We start from the raw sequence: 12055 nt of genomic DNA on the forward strand, positions 1-12055 counted from the left end.
CAAGACGATTTTAAATATGAGATTCCTCCAAGGTCCCCGGGGGACATAGAAAAAAAGAAGTAAGCCTCTGAATCCCTCGCTCCTTTCAGCACTGCTGTCAGGCTTGGAATATGAATGACAGGCTGCGGAACAGGGTGGCGTGTCTCTGCATGGGTGCCAGCTAATGGCCTTTGGCCAGCACCTCCCCTTTGGATCCCGGGAGTCAGGCCCAGCAACAGCCCCGAGGGCCAGCCCCATTAGATGGGGCCTGCCTCAGGAACCTGGGGACGTTTCCATGGTGCTGTGTGCCTTTCTGAATAAGAGGAGGGGGTGCCCCTGAGCTATTCGGTAGTGAAACCCCAGAGCAGCCTGGGATTCAAAGGAGAGAGTCCAGTGCTGCCAGGGCTCCCGCGGCTGCCATTCATGGCAGCCCTGTCTGGGGGCTTCCTCCCCACCAGCCCTTCCCTTCCCAGGCCCGGCTTGCAAAGGAATGAAAGCAGGGAAGGGTGTAAGTGGGTGGGCCGGGGCGCAGCTCGCATAAGATATACAAAGGGGGCTGATTCCCGCTCATTGCAGCCTCGCCCGCCCCATTCCCTTCTCACACCCATTTCCCCCGCCAGCCAGCACGCTGTGGGCTGCTGGCTCCACTCTGCTCACCGCTCCACCACTCGCCGCTACCCTCACCTGGGAGTGCACCCTTCCCGCCTCATCACTCCTCCCTGCTTTCGGGATTTCTCTTCTGCTCTGGCACCCAGTCCTACCCTCTGCCTGTTGAGTATGGGTGTTCCCACGGCTCCGTCCCCAACACCCCGACCTGCCTGGATCATCCACTGGACGTCCGCACGTTCATATCCCAGATGCCTCCAATTCAGCTTGGCTTGGCTTCAATTTATCTTCCCCCGTGACCCTGCTCTCTGTTCAGTAAATGACATCACAAGCCACATGGTTGTCCCTGCTAGAAACCCAGGGACCATCCCTGTCTCCCTCCCCATTCTCACCAGGCCCCACAGGGGCTACACCCTCAGCAGCCCTCAACTCTGCTGCCACAATCTGCAGTGAGGCCAGGTGACCCCACCAGACAGTTCCCAGGGGCTCCAAGACAAAACCGAACCCCTGAACACGCCAGACTGCTGCATGTCCACGCACACAAAGACACGTGCACGCACAAAACGCCACGATGCAACATATGTGCAAACACCTGCACATGAGCAGACGTATGCCCACAAACACACGCACACACATGAAACAATGCAGACTTGAAAATGCACACAGAATCAACACACACACACCAATGCATGCACTCTCAGATACACACAACACACTTCGCACAGACATGCACACACACACGTACAAACACATGCAAACATGCCTGCAAACACACCTGCAAAGACAGAAACATACACAAATTTGCATCCCACACACACGTACACACAGGTACACACAAACACACACAACATACATATAAAACACACATGCACACACACAAACATGCACACATGCGCGCACACACTTGAAGCTCAAGCCAGCCTGAGCTATGTGAGGCTCCACTTCTCCAAAGAAGAGACAGCAGAAAAGAAAACCCGTCTAGCCAACTTGAAAGTATGAGCTTTATATAGGTGTGGACGAAAGTGTCAGATGCCAACCTGTGAATAATTAATATGTTAATTTGGTCACACACCATGCATATTTAAAGTCACAGCTAAAAGAAGACACTGGTCTAGGAGCAGGCCTCTGGTGGTGCTCCCGGGACTTGGCTGCACCAGCAGCTTCGTCCCCGTGTTTTGGATCCTCTCACACAGTTTCCCAGGCACGACATCTCCACTTCCATCTAAGCTGTTTGCAATCCACGTGACGGCTGAGAAATCTGCTCATGCCGGGTGCAGCGGCTCACGCCTGTAATCCCGGCACTTTGGGAGGCCGAGGTGGGCAGATAGCTTGAATCCAGGAATCTGAGACCAGCCTGGACAACATAGTGAAACCCTCTCCCTGCAAAAATACAAAAATGAGCTGGGCATCGTGGCATACACCTGTGGTCCCAGCTCCTTGGGAGGCTGAGGTGGGATGATTGCATGAACCAGAGAAAGTGGAGGTTGCAGTAGTGAGCCAAGATCGCATCATTGTACTCCAGCCTGGGCAATAGAGCAAGACTCTGCCTCAAAAAAAAAAAAAAAAAAATCTGAACAGGGTGTGCCATGATTGAGCATTTCTCCCCAAGCCACAAGTGCCAGTGTGCTGGACCTGAGGACGGCGGCCCAGGTGGCAGTGACTTTATGATCACGTTTCCACAGTGGAACTGCTGGCTGTATTTTTAAACGTTTTAAAGGCTGATTCACAAAGACAGCCAATGCTTGCAAATGTGAGGTTCTACTCCTGGAAAAATGACTAATCTGAGTTAAATTTATTTCTGACATCTTTTTAGTGAATTCTGCCAGGCGACCTCCATACACATTGCTCCCAGCTTTCAGACGCCTCCCTCGGTTCCTATACAGTGTGTGGCTGTCAAAATAAACTAATTGAGAGCCTCATGCAATGAGATACTTTCTAAGGACTTAAGAAGGCAGCTCCCTGTTTTCTGAAGGATACTTTTTAAATATTATTATGTTTTTTAAAGACAAGATCTTGCACCCCAGGCTGGAGTGCAGTGGCACAATCACGGCTCACTGCAGCCTTGACCTCTTGGGCTCAAGCGATCCTCCAGCCTCAGCCTCCCACGTAGCTGGGACTACAGGTGTGAGCTACCATACCTGGCTAATGTTTTCATTTTTTTTCTTTTATTTTTGAGACGGAGTCACAGTCTGTCACCCAGGCTGGAGTGCCGTGGTGTGATCTCGGCTCACTGCCACCTCCGCCTCCCGGGCTCAAGCGATTCTCTTGCCTCAACCATCTGAGTCGTTGGGATTACAGGCACACACCACCACACCCAACTAGTTTTTGTATGTTTAGTAGAGACGGGGTTTTGTCATGTTGGCCAGGCTGTTCTAGATACTCCTGGCCTCAAGTGATCCACCCACCTCAGCCTCCCAAAGTGCTGGGATTACAGGTGTGAGCCACCGTGCCAGGCCTCATTTTTGTTTTTTTAGAGATAGGGTCTTGCTCTGTCACCCAGGTTGGAGTGCAATGGTGCAGTCATAGCTCACTGCAGCCTCAACCTCCTGGGTTCAAGCGATCCTCCCACCGCAGCCTCCTAAAGTGCTAGGATGACAGGTGTGAGCCACCAGGCCATGAAGGATAATTTTTTGTGGGGAAGGAAAATTCCCCCTCTCTTCTATTTGAACTGTCCCAGAATGAAACCAGGGCCTTCTTCACCACTCAGCCTCAGCCTGCAGAAACTCCCACCAAGCTCAGTGGCCTCCCAATCTCAGCCCCTGCCTCAGCCTCCCACCTCCTAAGCCCGAGAGTCCTCCCTTTTTGACCCTAAGGGATGCTCCCGCTCCCATGCCTCCCTTCACATACTCACCTGGCTCTTTCCCATGGGCCATTTCTATTTTACAGTCACATTTTGTCTCTTAAAAAAGATACCTGGCCGGTCGTGGTGGCTCACACCTGTAATCCTAGCACTTTGGGAGGGCGAGGCGGGTGGATCATGAGATCAGGAGTTCAAGACCAGCCTGGCCAAGATGGTGAAACCCCATCTCTACTAAAAATACAAAAATGAGCTGGACGTGGTGGCGGGTGCCTGTAGTCCCAGCGACTCGGGAGGCTGAGGCAGAGAATCGCTTGAAGCTGGGAGGCCGGAGACGCACTGCACTCCATCCTGGGGGACAGAGGGAGACTCCGTCTCAAAGAAAAAAAAAAGATATCTAACACATTACAAAAAGAAAAACAGAAAAGTATAGAGCAGCCTCATCTCCCTCTGGCCCCACTGATTCTGGGGTCCCGGGCTTTTGTCTTGCCTCCCCATTGCTACTAGGGGACTCAGTCCAGAACCGGGGTGAGCCGTTCCTCAGCCCTTTGTTCCACAAACGTGCTCAGGTCCCACGTGGCACCCTGGATCCCACCAGCACCTCCACGCGGCACCCCACGTCTGCCCTGTCTGGCCTCCCCTCCAGCCACACACCCCTGACCACAGGCCTTTGTGGAAAATGCCTCCTCCACCTCCAGCTGGCCCCTCGCCTGTGCCGATTCTGCTGCCAGGAATGTCCTTCCTGTGGAGCCGGCCCGGATGACCCTCTGCTGAGAAGCTTTTCACCATCAGCTCCTCCTCCCTGTAATCTCACAGCACCCAGCCCGTCTGTGTCTTTTAGTATTTATTGCACCTGAGGGCACTTTGTACGGACTATATTAGGGTTTATTTTGTCTGTTTGCAACTAGACTAAGCTCTGTGAGGACTGGATCTTTGGGGCCAGGAAATAATTTTTTTTTTCTTTTTCTTTTTTTGGCAAGGTCTCGCTCTGTTGCCCAGGCTGGAGTGCAGTGGTGTAGTCATAGCTCACTGCAACCTTGAACCCTGGGCTCAAGCAACCCTCCCTCCTCAGCCTCCCGTACTCGGGACTACAGGTGTATGCTCCCACACCTGGCTAAGTTTTAAATTTTGTTTTATTTTTTGCCATGTTACCCAGGCTGGTCTCAAACTCTTGGCCCCAAGCGATCCTCCCGCCTCGACTTCCCAAAGTGCTGGGATGACAGGCATGAGCCACTTCACCCACCCTAAATTCATTTACTCACCAAATATTCACTGGCTTAGGTGCAGAGAACCCAAGTTTGGGGCAGACCACAGCCAAGGGCTCCCCTCCAGGGTGGTGGGGGCACAGGTGGTTTAGACCCAGACACTAGGAGTTCTGGGGAGCAGTTCTGGTCTCCCAGAAAAGGCAGTCGGGGCTGCGGCTGAGCAGGTGGGGAGGCGAGTGTCTTCCAGGCCCAGGGAGCTATCAGCCTCTTTCCAGAGGAAAAGGGAGCAGGGCCCACCTCCAGGATGGGAAGGGCCCCAAGGTGGCCAGACACAGTAGGTCAGGTGTGGCAGGGGTGACAGGGCTCAGGAGGGACACAGAGGCCAGGCTGGGGGGGGACCTTGCCCTGAGAGCTGTGGGAACAGGATTGTATTTGCGTTTGAGAAGGGGAGGCTGGGAATAGCAGAGGATGTCATGGGCTGATGAGGAAGCACATGCGTGCTGACCCCACGGAGGAGAGAGCCCAGGGCCCCCGGAAGGGGACAGCCTGGCTGTTGGCCAAGAGACGCAGAGGGGAAGGAGGCCCGGCCAGGCTGGGGATATGCGCAGAGGGGAGCACGTTCCACCTACCCCTCCCCCTGGAATGGAGCCACATCCCGACCAGCTCCTCCTGCCCCAGCTCCTCCTTCCCAGCTGCTCCTGCCCCAGCTGCTCCTTCCCCAGCTGCTTCTGCCCCAGCTCCTCCTGCCCCAGCTCCTCCTTCCCCAGCTCCTCCTGCCCCAGCTCCTCCTTCCCCAGCTGCTCCTTCCCCAGCTGCTGCTGCCCCAGATGCTCCTGCCCCAGCTCCTCTTGCCCCCGGCTCCTCCTTCCCCAGCTCCTCCTGCCCCAGCTTCTCCTTCCCCAGCTGCTCCTTCCCCAGCTCCTCCTGCCCCAGCTCCTCCTGCTCCAGCTGCTCCTTCCCCAGCTCCTCCTGCCTCAGCTCCTCCTCCTCCTCCTCCTACTCCCAGCTCCCCCTGCTCCTCCTACGCCCACCTCCCCCTGCTCCTCCTGCCCCCATCTCCTCCTGCCCCAGCCTCTCTGTACTCACAGGGACCCTATGGAGCAGAGAGGGCTTTCTGGGGTCCACTGAGGCTGGGCTGGGCCCCTCAGAGCTGGGCCTCCACTCTAGCCCGACTGATGAAGCCCAGCGGGGCCTCCTGCATCCCACATCCTCCCTGCCAGGCTGCAGACCCAGCTGGGAAGTCTAGGAAGGAAAATGGGGGTCCTGGGCCTGCAGGTGGAAGAATTCGGCCTAGGGTTCCAGCCAGCACCACCTCCCCAACCTGCCCCCCACCCCCTGTTGCGGGCGACCCGTGATGAGCCTCAGGTTCACCATCTGTACCCAAGGGCGTGCTGGCCCTGTATCTGGGTGGCTGTGAGCCAGTGGGCAGGGAGGGCCTACACCAGCCAGCAGAGCTCTGGAAGAGCAAAACACCGTTCATCCCAGACACACACCCCAAGCGTCTATCCCGGGCCCGGCCCTGGCCCTCATAATATCGCCATCACCAGCTCGCTTCCAGAAGCCTCTGCCTGCTCCTCTCCAGAGCCCTGAGCCCCTGCACTGCCCCCCACCCCCAGGAGCGATGTGGAGGTTTCGCCAGTCCTGGGAGGACTCTGGACTTGGTCCTGAGGCCCTGGGAGGCCAGGGAGGGGCTGGCAGGGGCGCAGCAGGCCAGATTCCTTGTCAGAGGTGAAGCGGGCGGTGCAGAGAAATTCAGGACAAAGGGCAGGGCCCTGCTGCCCCATGCTCCCGGGGACCTTGAGCGAGACACTTGCTTTTCCGAGCCTCCAGAGCTGAGACTGGCAGGAGTGGAGCTGGAGAGCCCCTCCTGAATGGTGGCTGGCACTGGGTGTGCCCGGAGGAGGTGGCCCTGCCAGGGGTGGGATGGTGACGCCTCTGAGGGGCTTCTCCAGGTGGCCCCAGACGTCTTCACATGACCCAGAAAAGGCCCTACCTCCTGCCTCCAGACCTGTCCCAGGAGATGAGCCCCTCTGGGCAAGTAGGCCACCCTTAGAGTGGCGTCTAGAACTTCCCTGCTTGTCCGAGGATGGGGGCTGGGCGAGGGGTGGGGGCCGCAGAGGTGCTGCCTGTCACCCACCTCCACACACAGCACATCTCCCATGCCGAGCCCGGTCTCCAGGGTGGTGTGTTCTGGACAAAGCCTCGGGGGTGCTGGGGCCCCGCATTCCCTCCTGGGCCCCCTGCCTTGGAAATGGCCTGTCAAGGGGAGGATCGGCTCTCCAGAGGCTCCCCAGAGCAAGCAGCCGGCCCGGCCCAGTGAGGGAGACCCTGGGTTCCCTGGGCTCCCTGAGCCCACCCTGACCAGAAAAGCAGCCAAGGAAGCTGAGCTGGCCTTCCCCCATGCCTGGGAGAGTGAAGTTTGTCGGATCCAGGCTTTGAAATCTAGAGGGTGCAGGACACTCCCTTGCCCAGGCCAGACAGAGACACAGTGGATGTGGGTTGAGGACAGCATCCCCCAAGGGGACATGGGGCAGAGCACGCAGGTTATGTGGGGCCTCACCTTGGACACCCCTTTTCCAGCATAATCGCAGTACCCACCCAGGGATGGAAGCATGACCTTCCTCCTGTTACAGCTGGGGAAACTGAGGCTTAGAGAGTTGCGTGGTCGAAAGGTCTCTGCTCTTGGACGGGGAGCAGTGTCTCCTTGGCAGCTCATGCCTGTGACAGCCTGTGGGTCCTGTGAGAGCAGCGGGCGGGGCTCCCGAGAGGGAGGTGAGAATCCATCCCCCCACCCCTCCCCACCACTCAGCCCCAGCGCCTCCCTCCACGCCCACTGCTGGCCTGTTTCTGAAGGTCGGTGAAACATCTTATTCACCAAGCTCAGGCAGCGGGGTCGGTGGTCCACTTGCCAACAGCGACTCAGCCAGCCTTTGTCACTGATGCCAATTGCAGCCCACAGAGTGGCCAGATACCCCCTCCCACTGCTCCTGGAATTGAGGCACTGGAGGCCACCAGGAAGAGATGGTAGTACTGGGTCATGATTAATATCCTGCTCAGACACAGCCGGCTCCCGGCCCCCCCAGAGCAGGGATTTACTGGCAGACAATGAACATCCCTTGAAAGCATCAGAGCATTAACAAAGCTTTCCCCGTTTCATTTTTGTTTTGTTTTGTTTCAGTTTTGTTTTTATGTTTTTGAGACAAGGTCTTGCTCTGTCGCTTAGGCTGTAGAATGTGGTGGTGTAATCACAGCTCACTGTGGCCTCAACCTCCTAGGCTCAGGCGATCCTCCTGCCTCAGCCTCTCAAGCAGCTGGGATTACAGGCAAGCGCCACCACACCCGGCTAATTTTTGTATTTTTAGTAGAGATGGGATTTCCCCATGTTGGCCAGGCTGGTCTCGAACTCCTGACCTCAAGTGATCCACCTGCCTCGGCCTCCCAGAGTGCTGGGATTACCGGTGTGAGCCACCGTGCCCGGCCCTTTCCCCATTTTGGAGTCCCTGGTATCTACTGCTTCCCTCTTTCTGTCCATGTTGACTCATTGCTTAGCTCCGGCTTGTAAGTGAGAATGTGTGGTGCGTGAGCTCACTTAGGATGATGGCCTCCAGCTCCATCCATGTTCCTGCAAAGGCCATGATTTCATTCTTTTTTTTTTTTCTTTTTTTTTGAGACGGAGTCTCGCTCTGTCACTCAGGCTGCAGTGAATGGCGTGATCTCGGCTCACTGCAAGCTCCGCCTCCCAGGTTCATTCCATTCTCCTGCCTTAGCCTCCTGAGTAGCTGGGACTACAGGCACCCGCCACCACGCCAGGCTAATTTTTGTATTTTTAGTAGAGATGGGGTTTCATCGAGGCCTAGATCTCCTGACCTCATGATCCGCCTGCCTCGGCCTCCCAAAGTGCTGGGATTACAGGTGTGAGCCACCGCGCCCGGCTGATTTCATTCTTTTTTTATGGCTGTTTTCTTGATGAGTTAAGGCTGTGGTTTGGGATGAGTCTCTTCCCTTCTCGGAGCCTCAGTTTCCCCATCTGTAAAATCGGTGACATGGGTTCCCAAAGGGGTCATAGCACTTGGGCCAAGCCTGATGTAAGTCCCAGGTCTCATGACTCTCAGCACAGTGCTCATTGCAACAAAACCTAGCTGCTGGGTGGGGCTGCGTGGACAGGCTAATTTTTCAAATGTTTTGTAGAGATGGGGTCTCCCTATGTTGCCCAGGCTGGCCTGGAACCCCTGGCTCAAGTGATCCTCCTCCCTGGACCTCCCAACCCGATGGGATTACAGGCGTGAGCTGCCATGCCCGGCCTCAGGGCACTATTTTGTTTTTTCTTTTTTTTTTTTTTTTTTGAGACGAAGTTCTGCTCCTGTTGCCCAGGCTGGAGTGCAATGCTGTGATATTGGCTCACTGCAATCTCCGCCTCCCAGGTTCAAGCAATTCTCCTGCCTCAGCCTCCCGACTAGCTGGGATTACAGGCATGCGCCACCATGCCCGGCTAGTTTTGTATTTTTAGTAGAGACAGGGTTTCTCCATGTTGGTCAGGCTGGTCTTGAACTCCCGACCTCAGGTGATCCGCCTGCCTTGGCCTCCCACAGTGCTGGGATTACAGGCGTGAGTGACCATGCCTGGCCTCAGGGCACTATTTTCAATCTACACTGGGCTTGGGACCCAGAGACCCAGAGACCCAGTCTTGATAGTCTTATGTGGCAAGTAGGGAGGTTCTGAATGAAACACTTGACTTGAGTGAGGAGACTTGGGGCAGGATTCTTGGCAGCTCAGAGACCATCCCCACTGGTCTCCTGGCTCCCAGTGGCTTTCTGGACATGGCAAGGCTGCTGGCCGGGTAAGCCCAGATAAATGAGAGGTGCTCACATCCTTGCTCTGGCCAGGTCTGCGTGGCTTGCTCTGTGGTCCTCTTGGGGACCACGCTGGCTGGCATCTCTCCCAGCCTCCAGAGCTGCGGGCCGGTTGCCTCAGACCCAGATTGAAAGCGGTGCTTCTGTGGCTCCCCTGCGGCCAAGATCCATCAGCCAGGTGTCTGTGGTCAGCCAGGCCCGGGCTGGCTGTGCGACCACAGAGTCACCCAGCCTCATCTCGGCAGGCGCCAGGAAGCCCAGCCCTGCAGCCTTCTCTTCCTGGCCAGTGAGGTTCGTCTCCACAGAAAATGTGAACCTCTTTGGATGGGGCCCAAACACAGGGAATTCCATTGTCCTGGCTCCCGCCCCAGCATCTGGGGGAGCGGTCCAGGCCTGGCCACACTCAGCTCAGGCCTGGCTTTCTCCAGTGCCTGCAGGCCTTGGGACAACCATTCGGGAGCCTCAGCCTTCCTGGCGTGGGGGAAAGACCCTGGGAGCTCCTGACCTGGTTGTCCCCCTCCCTCCGTGCCAGACTGCCTCAGCAGTCTCTCACAGACTTTCGCAGGCCTGGGTTTTACTCACAATCCCTATTTCACTCGAAAGAAGGAAGGGAGGGAGGGAGGGAGAAAGAGAGAGAGGAGGGAGACAGGGAAAAAGGAAGGAAGGAGGGAAAGATGGAGGGAGGGAGGGAGGAAAGGAGGGAGGGAGGAAGAGAAGGAGAGAGGGAGGGAGGGAAAAAAGGGAAGGAGGGAAAGAGGGAAGGAGGGAGGAAAGGAGGGAGGGAGGGAAAAAAGGGAAGGAAGGAGGGAAGGAGGAAAGGAGGGAGGGAAGGAAGGAGGAAGAGAGGAAAGGAGGGAGGAAGGAAGGGAAGGAGGGAGGGAGGGAGAAAGGAAAGAAAGAGAGAGGGAGGGAGGAAAGGAAGGAGGGAGGGGTAAGGAGAGAGGGAGGGAGAAAGGAGAGAAGGAGGGAAAGAGGGAGGTGGGGGGAGAGAAGGAGAGAAAGGGAGGGAGGACAGGAGAGAGGGAGGGAAGAAGGGGGGAGGGAGGAAGGGCCCCTGGAACTAGGCTGAACCCTGGTTCTCTGACCAGCTCGTGATTCTCGAGGCCTCCCATGCAATGGCGGGGCCCAGGCCTCAGCTGCTCCATCTGTAGAGTGGGAGTGAAGTCCAGCCTCCAGCCACAGTGGTTGCAGGACAGATGGGAAGAACCACATAGCTCTGAGCAGTGACTGTTGGGTCAAAGCAGGCGGGATGGTAGAGGGGAGCTTCCTCCATGCCCCATCCCACACTAGATCCTCTCTCTGGCCTTCTCTCCTTTAACCTTCCTGGAAGCTGGAGGGAGGGACCCACGGAGATTCTCTTCAACACCTGGATCCCAAGCAGCGTTACACGGTGGTGAGGTAGGGACTCTGGCTGTGTTCTTCCAGAACCTTCACTGTGGGCCCCTTATTCTCTCCACCCTGGGTCCCTTTTACCAAATTCTTCCTCCACAGGCCCCTTAAGAATAGATTTCACAGCCCAAACAGACTGCAAATATTACTCAGTCACCAGCACCTTTTCATCCCATACCAATCGGAGGCACATGGTGCCGGTCACCAGGAAGCTCTGAGAAAGCCGAGGTATTCGTCTCTGGATTTGCCGTGACAAAGCTCCACAAACTGGGTGGCTTCAAACACAGACACGCATTGTCTCACAGTTCTGGAGGCCAGAAGGCCGAGATCGAGGCAGGGGCGCTCTGAGGGAGGGAGGGCCCCAGGCTTCTCTCCCAGCTTCCGGTGGCCCCAGCAATGCTCAGTTTTGGGGGCTGTGGTGGCATCGCTGACACTCAGCCTCTGTGTTCACAGGGGGTGCTTCCCTCTGTGTCTCTATATCTCCGAGTCTGTGTCCAAATTTATCTTTTCTTATAAGGACACCATCTTTGCACTAGAGAACACTCTAATCCAGTATCACCTCATCTTCACTGGATTCCATTTGCAAAGACCTTTATTTATTTATTTATTATTTTTTTGAGATGGAGTTTCACTCTTGTTGCCCAGGCTGGGGTGCAATGGCATGATTTTGGCTCACTGCAACCTCCGTCCCCCAGGTTCAAGCGATTCTCCTGCCTCAGCCTCCCGAGTACCTAGGATTACAGGTGCATGGCACCACGCCCAGCTAATTTTGTATTCTTAGCAGAGATGGGGTTTGTCCATGTTGGTCAGACTGGTCTGGAACTCCCAACCTCTGGTGATTCGCCCGCCTCAGCCTCCTAAAGTGTTGGGATTACAGGCGTGAGCCTGTCACCCAGGCTGGAGTGCAGTGGCACGATCATAGCTCACTGCAGCCTAGATCTCTGAGGCTCAAGTGATCCTCCCACCTCAGCCTCCCAAGGGGCTGGAACTACTGTGGTGGCACAAGCCTAATTAAATTTTTCTGTAGAGAAGGGTCTCACTATGTTGTCCAGGCTGGTCTCAAACTCCTGGCCTCAAGCTGTCCTCCCACCTCAGCCTCCCAAAGTGCTTGGATTTCAGGTATGAGCCACTGCGCCCAGCCCCTTTCTTCAAAGAAGGTGACATTCACAGGTGCCAGGTGTTAGGACTTGAACATATCTTTTTGGGGAACATAATTCAATCCACTACAC

The sequence above is a fragment of the Papio anubis genome, chromosome 4, assembly GCF_008728515.1.
Source record: "Papio anubis isolate 15944 chromosome 4, Panubis1.0, whole genome shotgun sequence".
Lineage (NCBI taxonomy): Eukaryota > Metazoa > Chordata > Mammalia > Primates > Cercopithecidae > Papio > Papio anubis.